Genomic DNA, 11,831 nt, shown 5'->3' on the forward strand with positions numbered 1-11,831 from the left:
TTGTGTGTGATATAAATGGTATTGCTCAATAATTTCCACATTCTGTTGGATCACCTTTCTTTGGAATAAGCATAGATAAGGATCTCTTCTAGTTGGTAGCCATGTTGTGGTCTTTCAAATTTTTTGGCATAGACAAGTGTGAGTTCCAGAGTTTCATCCATTTGTTGAAACATGTCAGCTGGTAGTCTATCAATTCCTAGAGGCTTGTTTTCTCCCAATGTCTCCAGTAGAGTTTTGACTTATTCCTTCCAGTACCATCATTCTTGTTCATGTGCTCCTTCCTGAAATGAGTGAATGTAGACCAATTTTTTTGGTACAGAGATTTTGTGTATTTCTTTTTTCTTCCTTTGATGCTTCTTGAATTATTCAATATCCTGCCCATAGACTCTTTCAGCATCACAATTGTAGACTTGAATTTTTTTCTTCAACTCTTTTAGCTTGAGAAATGCTGAGCATGTTTTTCCCTTTTAGTTTTCTAACTCCAGGTCTTCATACCTTTCATTGTAATACTTCACTTTGTCTTCTCAAGCCGCCCTTTGAAATGTTCTGTTCAGCTTTTTTATGTCATTATTTTCCCCATGCATTTTAACTAATATATTTTGAAAAGCAAGTTTCAAACTCTCTTTTGACATCCATTTTTGTATTTTGTTTCTGGTCTTTTTAATATACTTTTGTTTTCTTCATGTGTGATGTTCTTGATGTCATCCCACAATGTGTCCAGTCTTCAGTCATTAGTGTTCAGTGCATCAAATCTATTCTTAGATGGTCCCTAAATTCAGGTGGGATATACACAAGGCCATACTCTGGCTCTCACGGACATGTTTTAATTTTTTTGAACTTCAGCTTGACCTTACATACGACCAGTCAATGATCTGTTCCACAGTCAAGTTCTGGCCTTGTTCTGATTGATGATATTGAACTTCTCTATCATCTCTTTCCACATGTGTAGTCAATTTGATTCCTGTGTATTCCAACTGGCTAGGCCCACGTGTAGAGTTGCCATTTCTGTTGTTTGGAAAAAGGTATTTGCAATGAATATGTCATTAGTCTTACAGAATTCCATCAGGCAAACTCCAGCATCATTTCTATCACCAATGCCATATTTGCCCATTACTAATCTTTCTTCTTTGTTTCCAGCTTTCACATTCCAATCACCAGTAATATTCAAAGCATCTTCAATGTATATTTGATCAATTTCAGACTACTGAAGTTGTTAAAAATCTTTCATTTCTTCATCTGTGGCATTAGTGGTTGGTATACAAATTTGAACAATAGTTGTAGTAACTGGTTTTCCTTGTACGTGTATGGATATTATCCTATCACTGACAGCATTGTACTTCAGGATCTTACATATTCTTTTTGATGATGAATACAATACCATTCCTCTTCAATTTGTCATACCTGGCATGGTGGACCATATGACTGTCCAATTCAAAATGGCCAGTACCAGCCTGTTTTAGCTCACTAACACCTAGGATATCAATCTTTATGCGTTCCATTTAATTTTTCATGATTTCCAATTTTACTACATTCATGCTTTGTTTGCAGCTCTTTGATCTCATTTTGAGTAATTTCACATCAGCAGATAAAGGTCCTGAAAGCTTTTCTCTATCTACATCATTAAGGTTCACTCTACTTTGAGGAGGTAGCTCTTCCCCAGTTGTATATGGAGTGCCTTCCAACCTTAGGGGATCATCTTCCAACACTATATCAGACAATATTTTGCTGCTATTCATAAACTTTCGGGGGCCAGTTTTTCAGAACTAGATTAGGTCCTTTTTTCTAGTTTGTCTTAATCTAGAAAAAAAGCTCACTGCCATCAAGTCGATCCCAACTCATAACAACACCTCCTTGGGTTTCCGAGAAAGTATCTCTACAGAAGTAGATCGCCCACTCTTCCTTCTGAGGAGTGGCTGCTGGGTTTGAACTGCCAGCCTCCTGGATAGCAGTCAAATGCCTTAGGCACTACACAACCACGCTGAATGCTGTCCACCATGGGTGACCCTGCTGGTATTTGAAATACTGGTGATAAAACTTCAAGCATCACAGCAACACAAAAGCCACCACAGTATGATAAACAGATGAGTGGTGAGAAATGAGAGTACTAAACAGTTTCTAGTAAACTGCACATAATAAATACTACATATACAGAATACCTCATATACTGAAATACTCTAAACATACACATACATGGAAATGTAGAGGTGGTATATAGTACACCTCTAGAAGACAATAATCTTAAAATTTATGTATGAAAATAGCTTAGTTTCCTAGAATTCTATAAACATGACAAAAATAGCAACTCTCTTAAATATCTACATTCAAGCTCTATTTCTCCTCACCACCTTGAAGAAAAAAAAAGACACGTATTGAAATAAGAAAGAAAGAATTCTGTGGTTAAAAATACAAAATATTTACAGTGGCTGTGTTTGGATTCTGGGAGTGGTGAAACTCTTTTTTCCCCTTTTTATTTCTGTTTTGTTTGTAAATTTTCTTAAGAAGCAATGGTATTTAAAAAAAAAAAAAAAGCAATGGTATTTTAAACTTCTTATACACATAGGCTTGGAAGAAAGATGGGCCAATCTACTTTCATAGTAATACTGCCTCAGAAACCCAAGGAGGGGTCCAATTTGACAGCATATAACAGCAACAATATACACATAGGCACACACAGTATTCAAAGTGTTGTTGTTGTTGTTATGTGCCATCGAGTCGAATCCAACTCATAATGACTCCTCCTTGGGTTTCCAAGGCGGTATCACTATGGAAGTAGATTGCCCTTCCTTCTGAGGAGTGGCTAGTGGATTTGAACTGTCAGCCTTCTGGTTAGCAGTCAAGTGCCTTAGGCACTACACTACCAGTATTCAAGGTAAGGAATAAAAATATATATTATTAATGCCCTCCAAAAAAGTAGTTTAATATTTAAAAAGTGAATCATCTTATTGTCAGTTTTATATGATGTTTCAAATAAGCTTGATTTACATACTGGTTTGTTCATTATTGAGCTCTGTTGTGTTTAATGAGTTATCAATTGTAAGGTGAGCAACATTTTCCTGGGGCAATTTCATTCTTGAATAACAGGCTACCTCATGCCTACTGAAGGACCTGATCTTCTCTTGAGGTGATTTTTTGCTGAATCCTTCCTGGTGAACATTATGAAATATTCTGACTTTTTTCTTTGTTTTGCCCCCTCCAACCATCTGCCTGGGTGTAAGAAATCAATTCCACAGCCTCTACCAAATGCTGGTGCACTGTGAGGCATGCCCAAACTATGCTTCTCTCTATATCTTTAGCACAACTGACCTTTTGTTCTTGCAAAAACAGGCTTAATTGGAACAAGAAGGAACCTGTCATGCCATTTCCCTGCTACAATATTCATTAGTTGGGGGCCATGATCTTCTGTGTCTCTACAGAAGATTCTTGTTAATAAGCCTCAAGTCAGCAGTCCACTCTCCCTGTGCCTCAAGGTTTTATCAGGATAACTAATTCTTAAATGAGTTTTTTGTCATGGCATAATCTTAAATCTCTTGGACACTGTTCCTTTGAACAGCTACTCTTTGACAATAGAAAAGTCTGTACTCCATAACCTTTTGCCTTCAAGTCCTTTCCAACTCATAGTGACTCTACAGGACAGAGTAGAACAGCTCCATAGGATTTGCAAGGCTGTGATCTTTACCAGCCTCTTGATATGTTCTGAGGCAATTCAAGGTTCAAATGTGACGTTAGACAGTCTCTAATTTTTTTTTTTTTTTTTTTTTTGATTTGGGTAAAAGTTTACAGAGCAAACTCATTTTCCATACAGCAGTTTATACAGATTTTCAAGACATTGACTGCAATTCCCTACAATGTTACAACTGTCTTCCCACTTCCTCCCTGTAGTTACCTCTTCCCTGTATCCTTCCCTCCCATGCACCCCCAACCCCCGAGCTATCTCCCTGTCCTGCCCTTCTGTTCTCCCATGATTAATCACTCCAAGGAGTGTATCATCAAGTACTGATGTAAATGGTCACACCATATGCCCATCTCTTGTTTGGCTAGAAGACAGGGGAGTGAGTTCAGTTCCAGACCTGAAGGGTAGCTAGGGGTCATAGTGTCAGGGGTCTCACCAGACTCTATCAGGCCAATAAACCTGGTCTCTTTTTATGATTTTGAGTTTTGTTCCACAATATTCTCCCACTCTATCCAGGATCTCCTACATCATTTCCCCTCCAAGTGGTTGACAGTGGTAGTCGAGAACCATCTAGTTCTTCTGGTCTCTTGGTCACACAGGCAGAGGATCACATGGTCTTCTAGTCCTTGGACTTATTGTTTCTTTGTGTCTTTGTTTTTCTTCATTCTTCTTTGCTGTGGATGAGGAGAGACCTATCCTTGCATCTAGCGGCCGCTTACAAGCTTTTATGACCCCAGTCACTACTCACCAAAGTAGGACTGTAGAACAGTGTTTTTGTGTAGTATGTTATTCCAGTTGAGCTTGATGTCCTCAGTGACTATGGTCCTGAACCCACAGGCCTGAAGAGTCTCTAAATTTCCCCTTCTTTCTCAGAGATTTGTTACAACCTCAATAATTTTTACACAATAATATCTGAATACCTTTACTTATTGTTGATATATGCCATTAGGTAAATTCTGACTCATTGTGACCCTATTAAGACAGAATAGAACTGCCTCATAGGGTTTCCTAGGCTATAATCTTTATGGGAGCTGATCACAAGGTCTTTTCTCCCATGAACAGCTGGTGGGTTCCAACCACTGACCTTTTGGTTAGCAGCCCAGACTTAACCACTATGACACCAGGGTTCCTTCTTTACTTATTAGGCTTAATAAGTAGATAGATAGATAAAAAGATGTTAAAATTCTGTGAGCTTCTGGTTCAACACAGTAATAATTACTGCTGAGTCGTATTCTCTGCCAAAGAAAGAACTGTAAAAATGTCATCCTTGGGATAGAAAAGAAAAAAGAAGTCCTTTTTCTCTTAAGAAAATGTATTTGATTTCAGTCATCTCTGTTAGTTCCCAGAGAAAGCTAAATAAATTCCATGAGATTCAGTAATGCTGAGCAGGTGGTGGAGGGTAAAATTAAGTATCTCACTACCTATAAAAAGGTTTCCTTTTTTTTATTTCTCAGGAAAGCAATATAATATTTCTAATTTAATCAAAATAATCAGAATGTGTTCCTTCTCATTAATAAAAGCCCAGTCCTTCTGGGGTTACAGTTATTTAAGTGAATCTGGTATCTATGTTTACATATAAGAAAAAAAAAAATCATAAAATGGAAGGTGTGTGTGTGTATGAGTGTATGTCTGTCTATATATATATATACAGTATTTATATATATACAGTATAGATATAAATACTGTATATATATATTTACTACACACATATAGTGTATGTGTATATATGTATGTGTGTGTGTGTGTGTGTGTGTGTGTGTTAAGAACATAAAAGCTATTAGGAATTCATGTAAATTTCTAGCTGAAAATACTCGGATTTTTTTCTAATGCCACATAATAACTATAATTTTACCTAATGGAAGGTAGTTTTGTGCTCACAAAATTTCAGCATAGGCAGGAAAACTAGACATGGGACAGAATCCAAAAACCAGCTACCTGCTGTTAAAGAAAAATTACACCTAGGAAGACATTTTATTCAACCTACCAATTACATGCAAAAGATTTGGGTCAGATGCTTCCTGTAGGAATTAAGTACCTAAATATGACAGCTTGCATTCAGACATGATATTGTTCTTTCTTTCCTTTCTTTTTTTTTTTTTTTTTTTTAGGTTTCCATAGCTTGAAACTTAGGGGAGCAATGACCATGAAAATTCAAGCAAATGAGTAGCTTTCTCAAGTGATACTGCATTTTTCCTTCCTTCATTATTCTCCAAGTGTTTGCTCTAGCTTCTACCTACAAAGAACATGTTGTTGTTGTTGTTCTGTGCCATCGGACCAACTCATAATGACCCCTCCTTGGGTTTCTGAGGCAGTATCACTACGGAAGTAGATTGCCCCATCTTCCTTCTGAGGAGTGGCTGGTGAGTTTGAACCGCCAGCCTTCTGGTTAGCAGTCAAGTGCCTTAGGCACTATGCTATCAGACCTCCCACAAAGAACATGGAAATGTAAAATGTAAGGGAAGTAACATGCAATCATTCAGTCAGTCATTCATTACTAATGAGTACTTACTTTGTCCCAGACATTTAGACATTTTAATAATGTATTATCTCATTGAACCTTCACAAATGTGCATGATGGTGTTTGTTGTTGTTGTTGTTTTAGGATGGGAGGAATTAAGAAATTAAATGACTCATTCAAGGTCACTCTACTAGTTGAAATGGTCAGGATTTAAAGAAAATTTTACCTACCTCCAGCTTTCAACTGTAACTGAATTAAGTTCCTCTTTGAAAAGAAAAAGGTGAAAACAACAACAAAAAAAGAGATCAAAGAGAGACTATGCAAGCAGATTACAACCTTGTGCCCTGTAGTCTATTTCTCAGCCAGTGCAGAATCCCTCAGTAATTCTAGGACAATTATTCTGTAAACTGCACTTAATGCCTAAACTCAAGACCATTCAGTTTGTAATTATTTTCAGGTTAGTCTCTTTGGTCTTTTCTTAATAATAGCTGGGGGAGGTTTTTAGCTGCGGTTGATGGAGTAGCACCATCTAAATTTACCTTCAAGCCCTGGCCTTTATCATGGTCATGTAAAAAGAGATGTCATTGAAGAACTAAGAAGATTATTTAAATATTTTGTTCCCTATGCTCATCTGATGGCTGACTTCACCAGCTAGCCTATAGCCTGAAGCTTTGGTTTGGTTAAAGACATCCCTGGGGTCATTGATAACTTTGTCTATTGTGTGACTGCTCTGTGCATTTGATGAAACATGGACTTATGAGCATGCTATTGCTATGTTATCTTTTCCTGTAGATGATAAAAAAAATGTTACGCCTTTAAGAGAAGAGTCAAAAAAGGCTGAATATTGTAAAATTTCCACTGTTGAAATTGGTCAGAGCCCCAGATAGTGAGAGTCACCTTCTAATTAAGCACAGGTGGATGGCCATACTCTTTAATATTGGGATACTTAGCATGAGAACCCACTCCTACTACCTTCTCACTGGGCAGATTTGAATAGGTAGTTTATTCTTTTGAAGTGTGTTTCTCCATGTATAAAATTAGAATAACAATGCACATATTATAGTGTGTGGGTTTTAAAAATGGTTGATATAAAAAACATAAAAGCATATTACTATTTTTTTTATTGTGATTTAGGTGAAAGTTTACAGAGCCAATTGGTTTTCCATTCAACAGTCCGTCTGTATTCTGTTTTGTGACATTTACTGCAGTCCCCACATTGTAACAGCATTCTTCCCACTTCTCCCTGCACCCACCTCTACCCTTCATTGTTCCTTCCTGTCTCCTCCCATGTTCCTAGTTCTATACCTGGGCAAATGCTGTCCTCATGGACTCATGTGCTTGATTGTTCTGATGAGCACATACCCTACTCATATTACTGTTCATTTTATAGGTCTATTGCTGAATCACAGGGGTTCCATTCAGTTCTGAGCTTGAAGGGTGTCTAAGGGCCATACATAGTCTTGGGAGTTCCATCAGTCTTCATCACTTCATCAGACCAGTAAACCTGGTGGGTTAGTTTTCTTTTCTTTTCTTTTTTTTTTTTTAATGATCTTGAGTTTTGCCGCACATTTTTGAAGAACTTACTCTTTTGATCTTGAATACCTAGATCCAAATTCTGGCTCTGTCACTTAATAGCTCTTAAAATTCTATCAGATTACTTAACCCCTGCATGCCTCAGTTCATCGTATATAAAATGAGTACAATACCAGTTACTACAGAAAGTAGTTACAAGATAGAATTATTTAATAGAAGGGCCAAGAATGGGACCTTTCACATGAATGTGATAGAAGTGTTAAACACAGTTGTTATATTCCAGGTAAATAAGTGTTTGTGTCTACATTTAAATGAATACTAGAGTAAGAAGAGAACAGATAAGATTTGAACACATCTTGTCAAAGACAATGTTAGTTTAAAGGATGAGAGATACTGTTTTAATGATCCAGGGTGAAAATGAATTCAAGATACCAAATTTCAAGTTGGTATGATACACACCTTATTGAACCATGCAGACACAATTTATTTTATGTGCATATGGTCTTTAGGCAAAAGATCCGTGCTGTCACTTCCTTGATCTGTGATATCAATCTGTAGTTCATATTCCATAAATGCCACATATTCATTGCTTGAGACATTTCAAGAGCTTCCTATTTCTAGAGAAAGATCAAAATACCTAGTGCTGCTTATACAGCCCTTACCCCCTTGACCCCACTCCTCACCCACAACCATGATGATGCCTTCTTGCTTTCTGTGCTTCAGCCACTTTGTCTTTCTGTCAATTCTTTAAGAACTCTGTGAGTTCACTCCATAGGGCCTTTACTTACGCTGTTTCCTCTATGGGGAACTCTCTTTTTTTTTTTTTTTTTTTTGTTCCAGGTTACCTAGTGCCACTCTGACGAGAAAATACCACAAATGGGATGGCTTAACACACAGGATTTGTTCTTAAAATTTGGAGGCTTTAAGTACGAATTCAAAATGCTAGGCTCTAGGGGCTGAGTGAATGCCCCTCAACCTTGGGCTTCAGCTCTGCCTCCTGCTCCTGGCCCACTGAAGCTAGAGGTTTTTCTTCACTGAGACAGCTGCTGGCTGCTGAGGCTGACAAGCCCAATGTTGACAAATAAAAAGACGCAGTCCCGATGTTGCCAAACCACATGGCAGGCCATTAATTCAAGTCCATTGAAAGTCTGAAGGTTGGCAGAGCATGGCAGGCTGCTGAACAGTGACACGGCTACATGCAGGGTTCAAGCGTGCCATAAGCTAGAGACCATTCCCAAAGCTGCTGCTTATATATGGGAAGTGAACCACATCCCTAAAGCAGCTACTCAGCTGTTTGTGGTAGATCCCGCCATGGAGTTGATTGACAGTCTCATCATGGGGAATAACTACCACCAGCAGCCCAGCCACTCAACCAGGCCCAACCAAGTTGACATACAATTTTAACTACCATATCTAGTTACTTATATTCATTATTCATATTTCAGGGCAAATATCACTTCATGAAGGAAACATTTCATGACCCCAAGATACAACTAAAGCACTTGTGTTGTTGTTAGGGGGTCGAGTTGGCTCCAACTTATGTCCATCAGAACAAAACACTGCCCAGTCCTGCCCCATACTCACAGTCCCTGCTATACCTTAGCCCATAGTAGCAGCCACCATGTCAATCCATCTCGTCAAGGGCCTTTCCCTCTTTTGCTGACCGTACACTTTACCAAGCTTGCTATCCTTCTCTAGGGAATGGTTTCTTCTGACAACGTGACCAAAGTAGGTGAGATGAAGCCTGCCCATTCTCGTTTCCAAGTAGCATTCTGGCTGCACTTCTTCCAGAACATATTTGCTTGTTCTTCTGGCAGTCCATAGTACTTTCAGTATTGTTCATCAGCACCACAACTCGAAAGCATCAATGCATCAACTTTTCTTCAGTACTCCTTATTCACTGTCCAGCTCTCACATGCATATGAGATGGCTGAAAATACTGAGGCTTGGGTAAGGCTCACCTTAGTCTTCAAAGAAACGTCTTTGTTCTTCAGCACTTGAAAGAGGTCTCTTGCGGCAGATTTGCCCAATGCAATGAGTTGTCTGATGTCCTGACTGCTGCTTGCTTTGGTATTGATTGTGGAAACAAGTAATATGAAATCTTTGACAATTTGAGCCTTTTCTCCATTTATCTTGATGCTACTTATTGGTCCATTTGTGAGGCTTTTCGTTTTCTTTACGTTGTGGTGTAATCCATACAGCAGACTGTAGTTCTTATTGAATTGTGTGTCTTTACTCCACAACAATAACCACAGTTAGAAATTGTCATTTTGGGTGACAATTTGATTACTGTATACTTGCCTTACTAGATTTTAAAGTCCCTAAAGGTCTTATCTGTTTGCTAGCCATTGTAATCTCATTATGTTTTCCCAGAGTGGATGCTCAATGTATAAAGGAATAAATTTATACTATAAATAAATAAATATAAAAAAATTCTGGAACCAATGGAAGAAAGGAAGGGAGAATGGATAAGTGGTTGCAATGGTAGGAGAAGTCAACGTAGAGGTTGCAAAGTAGAAGAGCAATGCATGATTGCCTGACACTCTGTTCCTTACTGAGAAGCTTGATAGATGAAAAAAGTCATGAATGAGTAAGAGTCAAGAATTCAAAGCAATGCACAATCTAAAAGATGGAGGTAACCTAGCAACACAAAGGAGTTTTTTTTCCTTTTTTAGTGAGAAGGTAGGACAGCCTAAAGCCATGGCAACCATGCCCTTTGGCTACACTTACTAGAATTGGCTATCCTGGCTATGAAATCTCACTGCCCCAGTCCTTCCCCAAGGGGCTCAATGGCTGAATGGGCACTGTAGTCCTTCATCTTCTGTGAATATGTATATAAGTATGTGTTTTATGTCAAGCTCATTCTTATTTTTGAATTTTTATCTTTGCTGTTTCTTGTTTCTTCTGTCTTTGCAGGCCTTAGATTAAATGTCACAGCAAAGTGGATTATGAATTCCTCAACACCAGAGTCTTACCTGTCTTACTTACTGACAAATTGCCAATGTCTAGACCAGTGTCTAATACATAGGAAGTTCTCAAATACTTAAAAATAGATGAATGAATGTCTGAGAGAAGGATCATTCATTTCGATGGCATTTTTCATCTTTCAGAACTCCTTCAACACACACAAAATTCTCAGAGACCTAAGACATTAATACTTTATAATCTTTAATTGTCAACTAGAGAAAGTAAGACTCAAGTCAGAAGACTTTCCCAAGGTAACTCAGCTGACAGGTGGAAGCACCATATTTCTGATTCTGAGCCCTGTGATTTTCCTAGAAGTGGATATTAGTACTTCTGACTCATGACAAGCCTGCGTGTGTTAACTGTGGTCCATAGAGTTATCAATACTGATTTTTTAGAAGTCTATCTCTATCCATGCCTTCCTTCTGAAACATATCTCTATGGTCTCAAATCTTTGAGTTTTTAGTTAATAGTTAAGCACATTAACCATTCACACCATCAAGGGATTGCTTGTTTGGGTCTATATTGTGAATATGGATTGATGAGATCTGGAAGTACTATGTGTGGTTCACTCCACGGTTTGGTCCTTGCTCTCAAATTTCACCTATTTCCCCACATGATCTCTGGGTTCTTAAAATATTAAGTATCTGCACTTCCCTTAATTGTACATGATATCCTCTATGCTTTGGTATTTTGCACGTCATGCTCTTCTTCAAAAGTACTCTTCCTCTCTTTGCTTGCCTTTGAAGTCCAAGCTTAAGTATAACATTCTCTAGGAATACTTCACTGAGTCTCTCAAGAGGGGGCAGTCACTACCACCCCTGTGCCTGGTACCCATTCTTATTTTATGCTGATGTTTTACTTTGCCCATCTACTAACCTTAGCCCTGAACTCATCTCAGTCTTTCACCACTTTGTCTAGCATAAGTAGGACCAACCAACCAGTTGCCTTATACTCCTCATGCTGACAAAATTGCAGAAAAGTATCAGACATGTGATCACACAGAGCCTCACTTCTCAAAAATACTTTGATCTATTGGTGGTGCTATTTGGCGTATTAATATTGCCACCTCATGCCACAGATGAGCAGGGCCCTCTTTACTAATGGAGGTAGGGTGTGCTTTTATGATTAATCAAATTAGAGAACCAAAACAGAATCAGTAAGAACCAATCTAGGACATCCATCCTAAGGAGACTGGGAAGCGAG

The sequence above is a fragment of the Orycteropus afer genome, unplaced genomic scaffold (assembly GCF_000298275.1).
Source record: "Orycteropus afer afer isolate SDZICR_OR568_19922 unplaced genomic scaffold, OryAfe1.0 scaffold00067, whole genome shotgun sequence".
In the NCBI taxonomy this organism is placed as follows: domain Eukaryota; kingdom Metazoa; phylum Chordata; class Mammalia; order Tubulidentata; family Orycteropodidae; genus Orycteropus; species Orycteropus afer.